The 18,277-nt window shown below is 30.2% G+C and overlaps 1 pseudogene; it reads left to right on the forward strand.

The window, feature by feature from the left end:
- Positions 1-265: 265 nt before the first annotated feature.
- LOC149187768 (seed linoleate 9S-lipoxygenase-3-like) lies at positions 266-18,038 on the forward strand (annotated as a pseudogene).
- The last annotated feature ends 239 nt before the right edge of the window (positions 18,039-18,277 follow it).

Here is an 18,277-nt window from a genome sequence, read left to right on the forward strand (position 1 = left end):
GAAGACGGAGGGGAGAGGGGGGAGGGCAGAAGATAATGCAGAATACAGGGATCGGACAGAGATAGGGCGGATGGCGGAACAGGTGGACCAAATAAGATCGTCCTTGGTGCCAAGCTGGAGAACCTCCCCGCTAGAGAAACGAGATGTAAAGGAAGACCATAATGGACGGAGGGGGGGGGATGGCAAGCTGGAGGTCAGATTTCCAGATAGGCAAGTTGGAGGACCAAGAGAGAATGAGGTGGTTCCAGGTGAAGAGCCCTCTTGAATGGAAGAAGGAAAGAAGTGGCGGAGGGATCATGGCCTCGAGGTGGTGGAGAGTGGGGTCGACGCCAATGAGCACAGAGGAGCCGGAGAAAAGAGACCATTTGAGGTGTTTGAGGAAGAAGGAATGGAGCTTTTTGAAACTGAGCCAAATGGGGGATCCGCTCCTGATTCCCAGAGTTAGCCATACTCAAAATCCAAAATCCTTCTTCTCGTAAGAAAACCCATAAAAATATAGAAACATATTTATATTTAATCGGTCACTTCAACGGATATCCACACATGGTTAAAGTTGAATACCATCCATCATTTTAAAGGAGGTGATTTGTCCTTGATGGCATACATTTCAGGCTGGAGTTGCGCCACCAACGAAATTAAAGTTTTCAGTGCACTTAACATTGCCACTATAATTCAGAGATCTGTCATGCTATTACAGATTAATTTATATGATGGATCAAACCAATGCAATAATCAATAACATAATCAGTATTGCTTTCTGGTTAACTAAAATACATAAAATTTACACTATAAAATTGAATATTTTTTATTATGTAATTATGTTTATGTGATTTTTTTTTGTGCATTTGATCTTTATTATATTCATAATTTGTCGAAATCTACATCCACGATTCATTATGATAATTTTTCTAAATCTAGATCCACGATTCATTATGATACCTTATTATATAGCCAACTCACGGTACCTTTTAAATGTGTCATCTCACATGCCCCATTCATTATGATACCTTATTATATCCCCAATTCACGGTACCTTTGGATTGGTGAATATTTTGGCACAATTTGACACTTTTACGCTGGATAGTATTTAAGTTTACACATTATAATACAAAACAATGAACACAAATTTTGCATGACGTCAAAATTTGAGTTTTAGAAACCATGTGCAATATCGACTTCAAAACATTAAAAATTTTCAAATGTGCAAAACATTAATATTTTTTTTATTAAATATGTATATGAAAAAGAAATGGTGAAGGTTGTATAAAACTTGCCAATGTTTTAAAATTGTTTTGTTTGGTTAAGAGCTTATTTTATTTGGACATAAGGAAATAGTTTAACAACTTAACTCAAGACCTAGATACATCTCGCAAGAATGAAAATTTGCCCCCTTACGAACTACTATCCTGTTATTCCAGGTGGGGTGGTTTTCCTTGAATAAGGATGATAATTCAACCTGCATTCACAGTTATTCCAGGTGAGGTGGTTTTCCTTGAATCATGATGATAATTCAACTTGCATTAACAGTTAACAACTAATGATAATTGTCTTCAACACTGATTTGACAACTATATTATATTAAGTTTTCCCACCTTCTTCCCATTTCAATCCATGTAATAGAATATGGACGATGCTCTTCATTCAATTAATTAATTAATTATTTTTTTTTAACTAATAACGTTAGATCAAAACTCATCATAGCAATACAAAGTAAATTAAGGCTGGCTATGTGGCCTTGTTTTTATGTTATTATTATTACCCTACAATAACGTATTAAAAAAATATTGATGTTGACATTAATTTTAAATTTACCAAAAATTAAATGATCTTATTTGATGTTTGCCTTTGAATTTTTTATTTTTTTTAAATATATTTATTTCAATTTTGATTGGTTCACCTCTTATTTTACAATGATTAAATTGTACCCCAAAATCTGTAATTTGTTGTACCATACAGTTTTCTGTTGTATATACTAACATTAAATCAATAATTATAGCATTAATTTTTCCATATTGATTTGGCTGCTAGGTCAATCTGTTTCACTCTACAGACTTCCAAATGTGATGGGAGGACTATTGGAACACAAATTTGCAATTTTTCGCCACTATTTTGGAATGCTAATTGTGCCCACGCTCCACCGGGAACTAGTAACCTCTGCACTACACCATACCCTGACATTTAATGCTTCATGGAAGCCATTATCACACTTTTGCAAAACTACCGATGACTCCCATGTTATGTTTTCACTTGCTGATGTTGCTCCTAGGTAGGATGAACAATCTCTCACTTCAAGAAGCTGCCAACTCTTATGTTGATGCCCAATATGCATTTAGAGTAAGTGATATGACAACCTTTCCCGTAAGATATTTAAATTTTTAAAATATTAATTGAAGTCTTTTAGGGAGACTTAAATTTTGAATTTTATATTAGATTTTATTTCATAAATAATGAAATAAAATTTAGTAATTTTATCATAACTTTGTTTAATAAAATTTATTTAAATTAATAGAAAAATATTGTAAATATAAAAAAATTATAAAACTTTTAATTCAATCAATTTTTAATATAGAGTAAAGTGTTAAAAAAAATATATGATTAATGCAATAATTTAAAATAAATATCAAAATATTTATTTTAAAATATAATTTTTATTTGAAAAATGAAAAAATTATATATAAAAATTAAATACATTTGATTATAAATTATTATATATATAAACAAAAAAAATAATATTATAAATAAAGATAAATTTCAACTTTATTTCATAATTACTATTAAAAATATTTTATAGATATTTCATAAAAGTTGAATTCTCTACCATAATATAGCAACATTTTTTGTGTTTTTTAAAATTATAAAATAATGTTCCTGAATATTTATTTTTAATATTAAAAAAATATAAGACATTATTATAGATTTTGATTATGTACAGTTAATTATAGCTCGGATTTTTTTTTTTAATCTCTTGCTTTCCATTTTTTTTCTTCTTGTTTTGACTTTTAGCATGCACTTATAGAGGCTTCCATTTTGCCAAATTTTCATAGTTTTTACTTTAATTTAACTATATTTAAACTAAGCAGCAAATACTAGATACCATCATAAAATTATCTTCAATTCTACCTTCTTCATGTATTGAAGAAAAAAACTTTATAAAAAACAAGTCATAAATCACACTTTAAAGAATGGTGTGAAAGACAAGACATAACATCACAAAATCACACATTAAAAAAGGGTTTTTGTACGAGACATAGTATGTCTTATTTGTTTCTTACCCTAATTTAAGGATACTTAAATAACCAGGAATATCTATAAAGTAGCCCTTGTTCAAATACAATAGTTAGTTCATACATTTCAAAATTCAATAATTGAACTAAGTGGAAGGGAAACGCTAGCTATGGAGCCTTGTTTACATTTTTATGGATAAAAATATTTTTTTGACAAAATATTTTTCATATCAAAAGAAGAGGAAAATGATGTGGGGTGCCGATGAATCAAATTCCCATGTTATTTTCTCTGCAAACTCAACATGGAATCATATTTAATTGGCAAATGAGTTTCAAGTGAGATGCAGGATGGAGTCATGTTTAATTAGAAAATGAGGTTCAAGTGAGATGGAACTTACTAGAGGGATTTAGAATGCAATATAGTTTATAATATTTACATTCAGGAAAAGAACACAAATGCTATAAAATATGGCATTTGTAGCATATTTTGGTTTCAATGTGGCTTCTTGTGGTTTGTCCATTTATGAACGAAATGAGAGGAATAATGGTTTGTTAGCATTGTTGTTGGTAATTTTGAGGGGAAATACAAGCTTAGGGGTTTGCCTCAACCAAAGTGAGAAATACAATGAGGAGGCCAAGGGCCTAAGGAATTTCTTGATTACATAATGAGAGAAGTGGAAGACAGTTATGGATAATAAGGAACTAAAGGGGGAAAAGAACTAAAAAACAAAACATTGTGAGGGTGCGAAAGAATACCATGCGGTAACAGACTTGTAGCATGAATCATAGCAAGAGTCAAAACTTTCATATGGAAGAAAACTGGAGTTCTAAACTTTGCTAGAAAAATATCAAACCTTGAGCACACCTCTTATGAATGACCTAACAAAAGATTTGAGTCACTCTACCATGGTTACTCTTACTAAGAATGTAACTAATCGGGACAAAAATGTTTGGACAATGTAAGTAGACATTATTGTTAATGTTGATCCTAAACTATATATATATATAGTTAGCAGACATTATTGTTAGTGTTAATCCTAAGCTATAATTTTTTATTATTTTTTTAATCTATATTTTATCTATAGAAATATTATTGTTAACACTATTTATGGATATTTCAACCAACATTTTTTTAAACTTGTTTGATTTAATTATTTAGTAGATAGAACTTTTCTGTTTTTCAAGTGTAAACAAAATATATACCAACTTTGAAGCAATGGTAACAACATTTTATAATATATTTAAAATTTATAAAATTTATAATTCTAAAATAAAAATAAAATTCTAGATATCTTTTAAAAGTGTCAAGTTTACATAAAATATCAAATATTATTTTGAAAATATTTTTCTCCCACACACAGCACACCACACACACATATATTTTATAAACTAAAATTTATAAAATACTTTGTGTATGTTTAATTTGATAATAAATTTTTTTGTTTGTTTTATATAGTGAATATATAATATTTATAATATATTTTTGATAAAAAAAATTAAGTGAAATTAATAATGTTATTAATATTGTTTAATGTAGTAATGATATTGTCAATATAACAATGATCATAAATCAAATGACTAATAAACTAAAACTTACTTTACAAAATAAACATTATAAAACTAATTTAATTTTTTTTGGTGTGTATGCCTAATTTGATAGTTATTTTAATTTTTTTTAACATTATGAATGGAGAATTATGACGATCATTTTAATAGTTATTTTTCAAAATTAGAATGAATGGGTAATTATGTTGACAAAGATGGAATGAATGGGTAACCCTGTTAGCAAAGATATATATTTTAAAATAATGTATTGAGAATTTCAATTTAATTATCAATTATTATTAGGTGGATGGTAGAAAATATTTTTGTTGGTAGTTGTCACACATCAAAACTGAAATTTATTTTAGAATAGTTATGTCATTTTTGCCTTTTTAATTAAATTAATTAATTAAAAAAATATGATAAGAGTATCTAAAGTGTGATATGAAATGAGTTATGGTTTTTAGGGCATGTGGTATTGATAAGCAATGGTATTATTAGGTGGATTGTAAAGAATATTTTTGTTGGTAGTAGTCACACATCAACGTTGAAATTTATTCTAGAGTAGTTATGTCATTTTTCTCCTTTCAATTAAATTAAGTAATTAAAAAATGTGATACGAGTATTTAAAGCGTAATATGGAATAAATTATGGTTTTTAGGGTATGTTGTATTGATAACCCATAATATTGTAACAAAATTTATTTGCAGGTTAAGAATACTCATATTAAAGTAAGAATGAATTTGCATGGTTAAGAATCTTGCTTAGTATTATTTTTAAATAATTATTTAAAAATATGTATATATGTTTAAATCATATATATCAATTATTTTTATAATTAATAATAATGATAATTTAGAGTAAAGTTATAGTTTAATCTTGATATTATGAGGTTTTTAATCATATTAACAATGTAAAATGTATTATATAAAAATGTTTTGATTTTTATTACACATAGATGCATATTTTGATTTTTATTGTAGATTGATGTTTACATATATTTAGCAATTATTTAATTTATATTATTTACCAAAACAATCTTGGTATGTTTTTTTTTTTTGAAAATTAAAACCTGTACTTATAGGTCAGCCATATCCAGAATAAGTCAGCCATATCCAGAATAAGTGTTTGATAGTTTTTATCATGTCTTGCAGAGAGACGATCCAGAAATACATGTCCAAGATATAACAAGATGATGTGGGTGGCCTCCAGATCCAAACAAAGGAAGGAGAGTGAGTTGATACCGAGCCCATTCCTGGATCATTAGGTCACTCTTTACAGGTGAAAAAGTAAACTAATTTTTGTTTTGGTTTTCTAGGCTATTTGAATAAGGTTGTAGGGATATTCAAACAAATATTGATTTAAATATTAATTAGAATTAGGTTGTAGAAGAATGATGATGTGGGTGGCCTCCAGATCCAAACAAAGGAAGGAGAGTGAGTTGATACCGAGCCCATTCCTGGATCATTAGGTCACTCTTTACAGGTGAGAAACTAAACTATTTTTTGGTTTTCCAGGCTATTAGAATAGGGTTGTAGGGGTATTCAAACAAATATTGATTTAAATATTAATTAGAATTAGGTTGTAGAAGAATATTTAAACAATAGTTAATGTAAAATTGAATGGCACATTTGAAGTAATGGCAAATACTGCAGCTTAGAGCACCAGTGGTTCATGGCAAATCCAAAAGGAACAGGTTGTCTATAGACTTTTTTTTGTTATTTTCAGAGGAAGCGAAAATTGTTACTCCCTGAGAACTGATCACCTAGGAGCATCGCCAACTATACAGAGCAGTTACAACAAGTCGAGATCTCAAGCTGCATGCGATGCAAATATGGGATGAAGTATTGGCAGATCGCTTACTGACCATGGGTTATTGTGAATGGCTTAATCGTTAGAGTTACTATGATGTTAACACAAGAGTGTGCATTGGACTTCTGTTTTAATAATTTAATAATGAACCAAAGAGTGTGCATTGGACTTCTGTTTTAATAATTTAATAATGAACCAAAAGCTTTTGGTTTCCATTTTTTTTAACTTCTAGATTATGCATTAATTTATCAATGTTTATGGCTTAACCGTTAGAATTTCAATTGACCATGATGTAACACAAGAGTGTGCATTGGACTTCTTTTACTTCTAAATTATGCATTCATTTATCATTGTCTTATATCCGCCTGTCTTAACGGTGTCTTTATTGGCATGACACATTTCTTTTAATAAATTTCAAATTTTTTACTTTTATGTTATGCGTTAATGTTTAAAACTTGGTATTTAATTATTATTAATTTTTTGATAAAATATAAATTTAGTTTAGGTTTAAAAAAACTTAAATAAATAATATATATTTTAATAAAATATAAAATAATATTTAATATTTGATTTATGTTTAAAAAAATGAAATTAAATAAATAATAAAATATTAAAATTAGAGATTATTGGATTAAAAAAAATCATTTATAAAATATAAAATAATATTTGATATTTGGTTTATGTTTAAAAAAATGAAATTAAATAAATAATAAAATATTAAGATTAGAGATTATTAGATTAAAAGAAAATTTATTTATAAAAGAGAAATTAATAATTTTTGTTTTTGAGAATTAGAATAAAAACTAAGTAACAATTTAATTATGTTGATAGATGTGTTTATTTGAAATAAGACTTCTAAAATGTTTATTTAATTATTAATAATTATTAGGTGGATGATAGAGATTTAACCTCTACATAATATTTATAGTAATATACATAAATCGAAGGTTAATATTTATTTGCAAGGTTTGTACTTTTAATTAAATTGATCAATTAAAAATAATGTCATATGAACTTAGTTAGTTCATATGAATAAATAATTTAATTAGTTTTTTTAACCTTTTTTAATTTTAGTAATATTTATAGTAATATACATAAATCAAAGGTTGATATTTATTTGCAACGTTGTATTTAAGTTTCTAGGTGATATTATGCATAGCCACAAAAATGCAAATTTTGCACTTGAGGAGATCAACAAATTTCTAAATGACTTCCAAGAGGAAACCATGACCAACAAATTTCTAAATGACTTCCAAGAGGAAACCACCTTTGTTGACTACTTTCGAGCACGATGGTTGGACAGAATAGGTTTGATTTCTGTAGCTTTAATTTTCATATTTTTTGTATAATTGTATTGACTATTGACATACTTTATTTTGTGTTAATCAAAAATGTGGGCAAAACGTTGTCTTCACTTAAAGCATGCTGGACAAGAAACAAATGGCGCTATTGAGTCCTACCATTCACATTTGAAACAAGTTCTTTTGAAGTCAATACGAGCAACTTCACATCGTCAAGTGGATTGGTTGGTGCATCAGTTGTGTTTAGTGGTCCACATTTTTTATTGGTGGCGTCAATGTGCAAAGGAAAATGGTTTCCATAGAAACTATAAGGTGGAGAAAATAGAAGTTCATTCATGGCTAAGGGCACAATCTATTCCAGATTGTAATGTGACACTGCACCACTCAAATTATTCAATAGCATGGGTGCAAAGCCAACATGATATATATAAATCATATATGGTATGCCATTCAAGTTCAAGTTTTGCTATGTGTGATTGTGATTGGGTGAAAAATGGATATCTTTGCAAACATGTCATCAAGGTTAGCATGATGAGGGAAAAAATAAGGTTGGAACAAGAAAATCTAGAAGAAAGAATCAATGCAACAACCCAAAACTAGGTGACTTGAGTATTTCATTGAATATGTAGATCAATAATAATAAATAATAGCCATTTTGATCTAATACCATACAATGTTTTGTTCAAAATGATGACTTTGAAAGTGTGGATAACTTGGATGTTGATGTCATGGTAATAATTTCATAACTTGGTTAATTTTGTGTTTTTTTATCACTCTTTTACTATTGTTATGACTATTTTTTGTTTTGTTTTGTAGGTAAATGATAATGTTAATTATGTTTTTTATCACTCTTTTATTGTTGTTATGATTGTTTGTTTTTTCTTTGTAGGTAAATGATAATGTTAATTATTCCATGGATTCTTCCACTAATGTTGATCCATGTCTCAAATGAGAAAAGATCTCACAAAATTTTAGGCATATTTTTGAGTCACTTATGTAGTTACCTAGTGATGAGTCACATCTGCACTCCTTAGAAAAAAACATGGAAGATGTTGCAAGTGAATTCAAAACAGCATTAACATCAACCATGTTGGGGTTGGACCATCTAGTTGCTCCATCTTTCCAACAAGTGCAAGATGGATTTGGATATACACTTGGGCATGAAAGAGATTTCTTGGAGAGGATGGTCACTCGTAAGCACTCATATACATCATCTAGCTCTGCACAATTTCCTCCTCCAACACAAGGTTCAAGAAGGAAAAAAACATTTGCTAATGAGCTTGATAGAGCTACTACAAGAGACAATGAAAGAAATACAAACATATGAAGGTGAGAATTATATATCTCAAATGTGAATGTTAGTTTCAAATGTTTTAATTTAAAACATGTATAATCTAAACTTGCAAAGAAATGCCAAGGAAGTTATTTATTATATGGTTGGTAATGTAGGATCTAAAAAGTTTTTTAAAATAGTTTCAAATGGAATAACTAAACTAAGAAGTTTGACTTATGTACCAACATCTATCATGTTCATCTTTTTGGTAAACCAACATCTATCATGTTCATTTTTTTGGTAAACATGATGTTTTTCCTTGCATTTGTATTTTATTTCCTTGTTGCAACTCTTTGTTTTAAGTGTAGTATGTGCACAAAGATATCATTAATTTACTTAGTATTTTGATTTCATTAATTTTATTAGTGTTTTTATCTCTTTGTAGTGCGAGCATGGGAGAGATTAAAGCTATGGAAGATTGAGTGTTTTAACACCCTACTTTGCAATTCTATTAGTTAAGTAATTATTTTGCTCAGTGGTTATATTGATTTATAGGCCCGAGTTATATTCCACACAATCTCCATCCAGTGTAATCCAAAATTAAAAATACACATGCTAGTTTGGAGATTCTCTTATAACTCTAAATTTGGCAAGAGAGAATTATCTTATCTCAAGATAGCTTGTGTGAATCTGCTCGGCCTTAAATCTAAATGCAAACTTCTAAAAATTCTATTATATTAAAGTTAATTTGATTTTTTTGTTATATGAATTAATTGATTCAGATGTTTTTTGTTGGGCATTATTCTTGGAATTTCATTTCAATAAAAGTAAGGGAATATATGTTTAAATTTCATCATAGGTGTAATTTTTTATCATGATATTTGATAATATTAGTTATTTTTTTTTATTTATATTAAATTATAAGTATATCAGTATTATTTAAATTCCAAATTTAGTAATTTTAAATGTCATTAAAGGATTTGTTAAAAGTAATGATATTTAAGAACATATTTTATTTAAGTGTAACTTCAATTTAATTTAATTAACATTTCCCAGGATACTATAAAAGCTTGATTATCTTCGGCTATGGAAATATCACAATAGTGACAAGGTCAGAATACCATAATATCATCTTTTGTAGTGGAATAAGATAAATTATGGGTTTAATGTATTTTTTTTTAAGAAAATTGCGAACTAACTAGTCCTTAAAGCGTCACATTTTTTTTCTCTAACACGATTGTGGTTGCAACAACATTGAGTTATGTTTGTATAGAGTATACATTATAATTAAACATATATGATAATTAATAATAAATTATTTATTATCAAACTCATATAATATATTATCATATTATAAGTTGAATGGGAAAATTATAATGGATGAGTTTATGTATACTAGGATTGTATTTTTATTCATTGTTAAATTAAGTTAGAATATTTTATCTAAAAAATATGTGAATAATTTTTATTTGGCTAGAAACATTTTGATTAAAATGTTAACTTAGTTTGGTTTTATCCATTATAATAGTTTACAAAAATTAGTAAATGAAGTATTATAATGTTTAGAAGATATTTTATTTTGGATAAGAATTAGTACATCACCTTTCCAATCTTATATTAAAATACCTAACTTTAGGAATAAAGCTAATCATAATACCTAATTAATGAAATATATTATAAATTATAGATAATATTTATTAATAATTAAATTTTATGAAGTATTGACAAAAAAATCTGCACATATCTATATCATAAGTATACTCTACATAACATATGTAGGCCTTCTAGACTACTTAGTCATTACAAAAAAAAAAAGTCATTATGAGTTTTGATGTCATATTATAAATTAAACCTTAATTTGTTACATTCATAGATTCTTTCTCTTCCTAATGTTTTGGAGGTATCTTTTCTCTTGTAAAGTTATTTAAGGTTCTCATTTTCTTAATAACAAATCATTTTAACATTTAATCTATAAAAACTCATATCATGAGTGGGATTTATCATATCATTGTGAAATGCCACACAAAATAATGTAGACAAAGCATCATTCTATACTTATTTATTTCAATGAGTTTCCTTTCATATTCCTAATAATTGTAGGTAATTTACCAAATATTTATTCTTGAAATTCCTCTCCCCTAATTTTGTAATATCATTAAAAGGTGACATTTTTATTCCTGCCTTGTAAGCTAGTTTCCAACATTTATGTGTTTCTTCTTGCATCGAGTATTATATTTATATAAGTATCTATTTTTTTAGCCACCCTATATCCTAAAGATTCCATGGTACATTTTTGTTCTCAACAATAGGCTTAGTGTTTGTTAAGTCGGTCTTTCAATATCTTGAAATACTAATCCAAAACCTTAGTGTTTTAGTTACAACCCATTTTCTCTTAAAAATATTATTGGCTAGAATACTCCATGATTATACTAACCCCTATTTAACTTTATTACAATTTTGTTAAATTTTGAAATAATCATGTCATTTGTTAGTTCAAAATTGTACATAGAAAAAAATATGAATTTTAACAAAAAAATCAAACTATAATAATTTCCTTTAAAGAAAAATATATCAAATAAAAATTACTTGAATAAATTTGAAATCCTATTTTTTTTAACACTATACAAGTAATTTTTCAATCAAAATTTCTTTGATCTTAAAAAATCCATATCTCATTCTCTATATGTAAAAAAAAATGAGTCACTGAAATCTTACATCCATGGAAAATATACTTTTATCCTTGGAAAATATACTTTTAGTATAATTTACATTTTACAATGATCTAGAAAATCATAAATACATAATGTCATGATAATATTTCTTTAACATTAATATATTTTTTTCTTTTTACTTTAATCAAAATCACAATAATAATTCCATTGAGTGACACATAAATTATTTCTCAAAACTATTGTTGCATTCTTTTTATTCAAAACAAATGAATTATTCATAATTAAAACATATATCCCAACAAACAAACATATCCAATCTTACAGAAATGGATGGAAGACATCACAAATGAGTTCAAAACAACATTGACATTAACAACTTTAAGGTTGGGCCATCCAATTGGTCCATCTTTCCAACAAATCCAATATGGATTTGGACATACATTGGGGTATGAAAGGGATTTCTTGGAGAGGATGGTCACTCATAAGCACTCATATACATCATCTAGCTTTGCACACTTTTCTCCGTAATACAGGGTTCTAGAAGGAGAAAAACATTCCCTGATGAGATTGATAGAGTTGTTACTTAAGACAATGAAAGAAATACAAACATGTGAAGGTGAGAAATATATACCTCAAACATGTAGGTTAAAATCAAATGATTTATTTAAAACATGTTTCATATAAACTTACAAAGCAATGCTAGAGAATTTGATAATTCTATGGTTGGTAATGGAGGATATAAAAAGCTTGTTAAAGATTACTTCAAGTGAAACAACTAAACTAAGAAGTTTGAATTATGTACCAACATTTATTATGTTAATTTTTTTCATAAACTCTCCCATCAAAGAGAAATTAAAAGGAACATGAAATTTCACCTCCACAGGGTGTATGACTATGTGGATAGGGAATTTATCTCAATGATCCTGTATAAAAATGGTTTTTTGCACAAGCATGTGAAGTGGATAATATCTTCCATAACATCAACGTCTATGGTTTTTCTCATCAACAGGGTGCCAACTCATTTCTTCAAAATTTATAGGGGGCTTCGCCAATGATGTGCACTATCTCTGCTTCTTTTCATTCTGATCATGGATGCCTTCAACAGGGGAGTTAAGGCAAGGTTTGAGGAAACATTGATATATGGATGCAAAATCTCCAAAGGATGAAAAATTTCTCAGCTGATGCTTGTTTATGATGCATTGTGTGCTTGTGAAACAATACTCTCTAAGTGGGTCACTTTTCATAGGATCTTCATGGATTTCGGTAAATCTTTTGGGCTCTACATAAAAAAAGACAAAAATTGAACTAATAGATGTGGTGGTGGATGACCTAGAAGTATTTGAAATAGCTTCCCTGTTTGGATTAGAAATAGTCTCTATGATAGATGGTTTTAAATATCTGGGATGTTTTCTAAAGCTCAACAAATACTTATTGAATGATTGGGAATGTATTCTTTCTAAATTTAAAAAAAGAAAAAAACTATTTTGTTGGGACCAAAGATGGTTGACATTGGGTGGAAGAGTCATTATGACAAAGGTTGTCTTGACTGGCATCTCGATCTACTAGATGCATCTCTTTAATCTTCCCCAATATTTCATTAACAAGATAGACTCAATGGTGGCTAAGTTTGTTTGGTGGCTAAGAGCATATGAATACAAATACTCTCTTCAATGCATAATTGAGGAATGGATTGTTGAGGGGGCACCTTTAGCTGGCCGATGTTCCAAGATTTCGAGCGGTATTAGAGTTGTCCTACCGTGACTAAGTAGTAACATTCGATGGGTGACTAGAAATGGATAAAGGATCCACATTAGTTTGGATTCCATCAAGGGTTTCAGTGGATGCCACTCTCTTCCACAACAAATAATCAAATCTCTCTCCTATATGGCGATGAACACCCTTGATGGCCTGTGGGAGAGATATAGACTTGTCTGTGTTGCTCAGGATTGGTCACATGCATGGCAGATTGGTTTATAGGAGGACATGACAGCTGAGTGGGAAGACTATCACAATAGTCTATGCATGGTCGATATCCACTTATCACTGAGTCTGGATAAGCTAGTGTGGGGGGGTGGGGAGGCGGGCAAATGGTCAATGACAGAATCCCTCTCAAGGAGGCCTACGACCACATCACTTCGACCTCTCTTCCCCTACCATTCACAGAATTCACCTTGCTCATTTGGAAATGGGATGCTCCCTTGAAGCTAAAATGCTTCTCTTGGCTCGCCATCCATAATAGAGTATTGACCTAGGACAATCTTCTCAAGAGAGTCTTTTTTGACCCTCGATGGTGCCTGCTTTGCAGGTTGGATTCAGAGAATGGCCCACACCTATTCCTGCGCTATCATTTTTCCTCTAAAATGTGGGCAGAGGTATCAATTCGTTTTGGAATCCCTACTATTAGTAATGTACCTTCCATCCATGATTGCGTACTCCTTTGGAACTACAAAATGAAGGCCTACAAGATTGTCCCTCTCGATGTTCTATGGGGCATCTGGAGGGCTTGTAATGCCCTTATTTTTTAAGGAAAAGCTCTGGAAATCAAACGAGGTACTATAGGTATAGTGGAATTATTCCAAGAGATTGTCTCTTGGCAACCAAAAATCCCTCATTGATCTATCTCTTATTTTGATGTGGAGAGAATTTATCCAATATGTTTCTTTAATGGGGCTTCCTCCGGTGGTGACTATGAATGTGCGGTTGTTTTCAATTTGACCTAGATGTTCACTTCCATTTCTCCTGGTATGGTGGTGGAGCACACAACGGTAGGGCTGAGTTATTAACTCTTTGGGGCACCCTGCAATGTGCTTCCTCGCTTGGCATTGACAAAATATTAATCATTGGAAACTCCTTATCTATGATTAACTAGGTGAAAGGAACCTCATCTCTTGATGTCCCTGATCTCTACATCTGGTTGCTATAGATTACGAATTTCCTACCTCTCATCCCGGAAATCAACTCTAGGCATGTCTACCGGGAACAAAATTTGGAGGTAGATTCTCTTTCCACTCTTGGCCTCTCCATCTGCCTTGGGTTCATGTTCTTTGAACTCTTTTATGGTGGTCAGAGCAATGACATGGTTTTTTTTAGATCTAGTTCCCTCCCCTATCTTTGGTTTTTTTTGTTTCCATTTTTGCATTGAACTAAATGGCTTTTTGTTGGTTTCGCGTGTTTATTATTTACTTTTTCGTTGTGGTTAGTGATGCATCTCTACTCTCTTTTGATTGATGATTTGACACGACAATAGATTATGTCATGAGACAGATGTTGGTGGAACATACTTACTCTTGTTTGCAATCTATCTTGTAAAGAATCATGAATATGTAAAAAAATTTCTTTATTGAATGGAAGTTATGTTTTTCGTCTTAAAAAAGAGATCCTTTGCTAAAAATTATTTATTCTTGTAAAAAAAATTATTCATGATGCTTACCATAAAATATTTGAGAATTGTATTCAAAATGGTAGATTGATTCAAAATCTCTAATACAACCATAGGTAATAAGGTAATTTTGGCAACCATAGGTAATAAGAGCGCGTGGAAGGCCGATCTTGAATGTGCAAGACAGGCGCTAGCTGGTTTGAATCTGATGGTAATTCAATGCTTACAGGTAATTGGATGAGTCCTTTATGTACGGATAGGCTAAGGATCTGTGATGGCATTTTGTTCAAACACGCCGATAATTAGATTTCACGTGTGACAGACATTTCCCCCGTCCAGCAGCTTGGACCCAAATATCTACGGCCCACAGAAGAGTTCAATCACCGAGCAATACATAGAAAAGTTCCTCGAGGGCCTTTCCGTGGGGCAGGTTCGTCGCGCTTTACCTTAATCTTATACTCTCTTCTAGTTCTCCATTCGTTTACAGGTATTTCAAATAAATCAAATCTATGTATGTTGATGCCGACTGTTGCCTCAAAGAAGCTCTTTATTCTGGACTACTATGATGCATATATGTTGTATGCCGAACGCATCAATAAGCTATCGGAGGGGAGTAAAACATATGGCAGTCACACACTTTTCTTCCTCACGAACGAGGGAGTGCTGAAGCCCGTGGCCATTGAATTGTGTTTGCCTCCCACCGCTGAACAAGAATTACGTGTTAGAAACGTGTACACTCCTGCTGAGGAGGGAACAGAAGAAGGAGCGTTATGGTTGCTAGCAAAAGCTCATGCTCGTGTCAACGATGCGGGTTACCATCAATTGATTAGTCATTGGTAAACATTCTTGCTTATATTATAATAATATCGACTATATTATTCTTTTAATTTATTAATTTAAAATCTAAAAATATCCTTATTTACATTTAGACTTTTTAACTTCTCACAATTCTATTCTATTCTATTCTATTATTCTCGCTGATATGTGAAATATAGCTTATCAATTATCATTGATTCATACATGATCCACGAATAATGGTAAACCTAATAGATCCACGAGTAATGGTAAACATAATGTAATATTTTTATATATGGTAACCAAAATGAGGTGAAGATCTACAAGAAGGAAAATGTGGTTTAGAGAAGAACTTGGAGACGTGCGGCAATATATGAAAAGAACACAAGGATAAAATAGGATATTTCAAAGTTTAGAATTTATAACATGATGAATTAAGTGACAAATTGAATAAAATTTGTAGTCATATTTTTTTAAATTTGTAATTTTATTTTATATATATATATATATATATATAATTTTTAATATTAAAAAATATATATTATTTCTTAATTTATATATATCTATTTATATATATTTCTTTTCCACTTTTTTAAAAGAATTTATTACTTGTTATTAATAATAATTTTGGCAAAGTAATTTTGGTTAGTAAAATGTGCTCACACTATTTTCTCTAAGTTTAAAACTAAGCAATACATATTTTTAAATATTAAATTATTTAAAGTCAAATATACATAATTATATTTTTCTTGTTTTATGCTTATTATTATTATTATTATTATTATTATTATTATGTGTTAAACACACTAAAATTATCCATTTTTAAATTGAAATGTGTTTTTTTTAGAAATCTCTATACTTAGTTATTAGTAGTCTAAGAGTTTCAAACTACTACATTAAATTTTCCTCATTTTAATGAGTGTAAGAGAACTCATGCAATAATGGAGCCTTTTATTATAGCTACTCATAGACAACTGAGTAGAATGCATCCATTGTACAAGTTATCGATACCTCATTATCTTGATACAATGGACATCAATAAAGCTGCGCGTCAGAGCTTAATCAACATGGGAGGAATTATTGAAAAAATCTTTACTCCTGGCAAATACTCTATGGAGATGTCATCTACGATCTACAAAGATTGGAGATTTAATGAGCAAGGATTGTCGGCTCATCTTATTAAAAGGCTTGTTTTCAAAGACTAAAACATTATTTTCATTAAATATTCTTAACATACTCTATTGACATATAAATTTTATGTTTTTCAGGGGAATGGCTGTTTGGGACCCAAAAACACCCCACGAGCTAAAGCTCATGATTGAAGACTACCCGTTTGCTGTGGATGGCCTGGAAATATGGTCTGCTATGAAGGGTTGCAGACTACTTATCTTTGTATTACAAACATGATGCATCTATGAAAAGAGATCAAGAATTGCAGGGTTGGTGGAGTGAGATAGTAAACATTGGCCATGGAGACTTAAAGAATGATTCGAGCAGATGGTATGAAATGAAGACAAAAGATGAAGTTGTTGAAGCACTAACCACTATTATGTGGCTTGCATCCGCTCATCATGCTGCCATCAACTTCGGGCAGTATGCTTATGGAGGGTACATGACCAATCTCCCCACCATGAGTAAACAACTCATTCTAGAGAAAGGTTCCAAAGAATACACTGAGATGGTGAGAGATGTAGACGAATCTTTCGTTAAAACTGTATCTACTCCCTCTGAAGACACACTTGTCATGGTCGTTTTGGATATCTTATCAAAGCATGCTAAAAATGAAGTGTACGTGGGAAAATACAAGGATCCACACCAGAATGGAACGATGACAATGGAATATATGAAGCTTTCAACTGATTTTCATCGAAGTTAGAACAGGTGGAGAAGAAGGTAACAACCAGAAACAATAATCCCAAATTGAAGAATAGGCTTGAGCCCACTCTAGTTCCATATATGTTGCTGTATCCTGACACCACTGATTTATCAAAGTTTGGTGGCCTTACCGGTCGTGGTGTCCCTAATAGTATATCCATCTAATACATCTACTCCCATTCTTTGTACTGTGACAATTCAATATATTAATATTCAGTTTGTATCACTCCAAACCAATGTCGTCTCTTTAATGTAATCCCAAAGCCTATTGGAGGGTATGATATTGTGTTGGGAATTGCAGAGAAAATTACCTAAGCCACAAGTTTCCTGATTGCAATTTAAGTCACTAGCATATAATTTTGCATACCTATGATGTTTATTGTGCATTGTCCTTTTGGAAAATA

This window comes from Pinus tabuliformis, chromosome 3_1 (genome assembly GCF_031772625.1).
Source record: "Pinus tabuliformis cultivar Carrire ecotype Pingquan chromosome 3_1, CPIR1, whole genome shotgun sequence".
Lineage (NCBI taxonomy): Eukaryota > Viridiplantae > Streptophyta > Pinopsida > Pinales > Pinaceae > Pinus > Pinus tabuliformis.